A 3,764-nucleotide genomic window follows, 5' to 3' on the forward strand; every position below is an offset into this window, starting at 1 on the left:
AGCGGAAGCGTTGGGGCGTATTTCAAGGCAGTTTCATGTGGAATTGATGCAATCAGGTGACAAGTCATTTTCTGACTTCACACTGGAAAACTTGTCAGTCAGGAGCCACTGAGGATGTTTTTCAACAACAGTTTGGGTTTTTTTTTTTTTTTGCTGATAATCAGACTTTGTTGATTTCCAGAACACCAAAAATTGACACTCACCTGACATTAACACACATGGGCAGCAGAGGCACCCTCAGAAGTTTTTATAGGGGGGCCAGAAGGGGCCATGGTGAATCTAGATTTACTGTAAATGATTAGGACCTCATGTAAAATAGCAGATTAAAAAAACAATCAGAAAATCTTGATCAGGGACAAAAAAGTGCAACTCAAAGGCAATACAAATATATATGTACAGAACTTAAACAAAGTGAAACTCAAAAGTGCATTTTAAAATGTTTAAATGTCCCATTCAGAGGAGATATTCTCCTTGTCCTCCACTACATCCTCCACTCTGCAGATTCAGATTCTACGTTTAACTTGGAGTCAGCTCATAAAGTCATCATCATATGTTAGTAAATGTCAGTTGAGATGTCAATTTCTCTGGATGACGCAATACTTTCACAAACACTAAAATGATTTGTTATCATTTATAAAGATAAATGGATTGTGGAAATGTCCCCAGTTTGAAGAGCATCGTTATCCTTAAACTGATCTGAGAGCTGGAAAATCTCCAAAACTGAAAGGAGGTTTTATCCTCAGCAACAGCACGACACGACACAAAAACACTGCCTGTCTTTACTTTTACTTCGGTGAAATGTAAAATGTAGGACTTTTACTTGAATTGTATTTTTCCCCTCCAGGATGAAAGTATTAAATCTAACTACATTTGCATTTTCTCAGTTAATAACTGCTATTAATTAGACATATTTAATCTAAAAACATGAATCATTCATATCTGTTGGGCGCATTCAGAAACATCGAACTTTGCATGTACAGTTTTTTCGAAAGTCTCTTAGTGAAAATGATCTTTCAGAGCAAATCGGTCCAAGAAGAAGAAATGAGAATGCGACATACATCACTTCCTCAAAGTACATTTTTTGTCCTTCACCGGAGAAAAATGATTTCTATGAATCCGTCCCACCTCTTCCTTTATACTTTCTTTACTATAGTGATAATTTGAATTATTCAACAGCACAAAGCAAAATCTGTTTTTCTAGAGTGCCCAAAGAAAATATAAAGAAATTATAATATGATTAAAAAAAAAGAAAAAAAGAGGAAAGGCAAGTCAATAAAAGACACACAATTTCCTAAACAGAAACAACACAACAGAACAATTTCACTTCCTGTTTCAGTTCTTAAAATCACTGGGTGGAGTTCAACTTCAACTCCTGTTTCTCCTAAATGTTAACACACACACACACACACACACACACACACATACTGTATATATACTTCTTTGGCTAGAGAATTTATTTTAAACACAGTTGTACGGGTAAAGCCAGGGTCGATATATACCTTGTCACATTTAGTTCTGGCTGTGTTTGGTATTCTTGCTGTGGCCCCCATGTGACAACATGGGGGCCACAGCTCTCCACAGCTCTCATCCCCCACTTTGGGAACAACCGTCCTAAATGACTGAAGTTTTGAAGCTGTAAAACGTAAAGGAAAGAACTGATTTCTTTTAATTCACTACATGTGATGGACAATGAGCATGTTGTAATGAAACTGTTCACGAGTAGTTCGTCATAAAATAACTGAATTTGCACAAATCTAAAGCAGCGTGAAGGTTACTCTGAATTTCAAAATAAGAAAAAAATGATTTAAAAATGGAGTAAAAGTTGTGTTGCTGAGAAGTGTCGGTGAACTCCTCTGCTTTGCTGTTGCCGCTGCTCTGCTGACATGTCTCCCTCTCCGCTGACTTGCTGTCACATTGAAGAATAAATCACGCTGAATGTGGGCTCTCCTTTAACAGGCAGAAACAGAAAAATAAAACATGTAACCACTGCAGGAGGGCATCTGTCACTCCCCGGGCTCTGTGGGTGGAGGCACAGAGCTGTCAACATCTTGCAACATTTCCTGCCAACGTTTCCTGATGAACATGATTCCCAAAAGCAACTGAACAGATTTGTGTACTCAACAAAAGCACACAGTCATGTCAGCTTTATTTTGCATGAAGTCTCACTGAGATATGTCATACTCTGGAAAAAAAGTAGACAAACTGCATCCAGCAATGTTAAAAAGGGTGAGGCGAAAACCAAACACTGCAGTAAAACTCAAATTTCATTAGTTGCATAGTTCAAAATGAGTTCCAATATACAGTTATATACATATATAGTAAAGTACAAGTACATCATAATTCAGCTTGAGTAAATGTACTTAGTTACTTGCCACCACTGCCAGCTGCAGGTGTCAAACTGTGTTTCAGCCCAGCTGCCAGTCGTCACTGACTTTCTGTCCGTCACATATAACAGTTGTTATGTCGTCTGAACAATGACGGCTCAGAGTCACGCCAGATGAATGAAGACTGTATGTACCGAGTGAGTCACGTTACTGTACTCTACAGAGACGCTGAGTCTGAAACTTAAAGGGTCAGTTCACCCAAATCGCCAAAAAAAACTGGATCAATATAAACAAATGTGGGTAACTGCAGGTGTGATCATATTAATAGACAGACCTTTCATGTTTGAGCTTTAAGATCATGTGATTAATGAAATGTCTCTACTCGACAACCTGCTCTCTGCTTTTCAAAGTAAAAGTCCAGTAATTCAAATCTCCCTTTGAGGATCAGCTTCTTTCCTGCAGCAATCGTAACTTTGCTTCTGCAACTTCCTGCCACTCTGACATCAAACAGCACCATCACAGCAGCATCATTTAAATGTCGGCAACATCTGATATGTCTGTTTGTTTGTAAATGATGCATATGTAAGTCATTTTATGTTGTACAAGTCAGTGGGGTTTTTTTTGGAAATCTGCAGAAAAAGCACTCAGATCTTTAACTCAAGTAAAAGTAGCAGCATAGAAATATTTTGTTAAAATAAAATCAGTACATTCCATGTGTTTCTCTTGTATTTTGTATTGATAATCTAACTCAGCAAACTAACTATAGCAACAAGTGTTTTTCAATAAATGTTAAAAGGGTTAAAAGTGTGATACTTTCCTCTGAAATGTAGTGGAGTTCAAGTACAGTATAAAGTAGCATTAAATAAAAATACTCAAGCAAAGTACAAGTACCTCAAAATTGCACTTAAGTACAATACTGTGCTTGAGTAAATGCACTTAGTTATGTTCCATCACAGTTCATCTAAATGTATATTCATATTTTTCTTTGTTTTTTTTTTTAAAGATTTGAATAATTTGCTGTTTCCTGCCTGCCGCTCTGGTTTTGGACACTAGGTGGCAGCAGAAGTCCTAATAGAGCAGAGTGAGGTGAGCGAGCATGTCAGTGGTGACAGTTCACAATATCTATTATTCACATGTAGTAGAGGCAAAAACCTGTGCTCAAGCTCAGTTAGAGTAGTACGGAGACTTTGAACTCCACATCATATTATTAACCTTGTGTGAGGTTTGTACCTTTGTCTCGTGATTCTTCTGAGAAAAATCTCAAACTTTCCATCCTTTCACCAAAAATGTCAAATATTCCTGCTGTGTTTTTCCAAGGCTGCTGAGTCCAAAAGCTGACATTTCTGAGATAGCAGATCATATTGTGTGAAGAATCTGTGCACATTTTTTATGTCTGTTTCCAGTGATGAATGGAAGAAGTATTCAGATGCCTTTGTTAAA

The sequence above is a fragment of the Pagrus major genome, chromosome 5 (genome assembly GCF_040436345.1).
Source record: "Pagrus major chromosome 5, Pma_NU_1.0".
Classification (NCBI taxonomy): domain Eukaryota; kingdom Metazoa; phylum Chordata; class Actinopteri; order Spariformes; family Sparidae; genus Pagrus; species Pagrus major.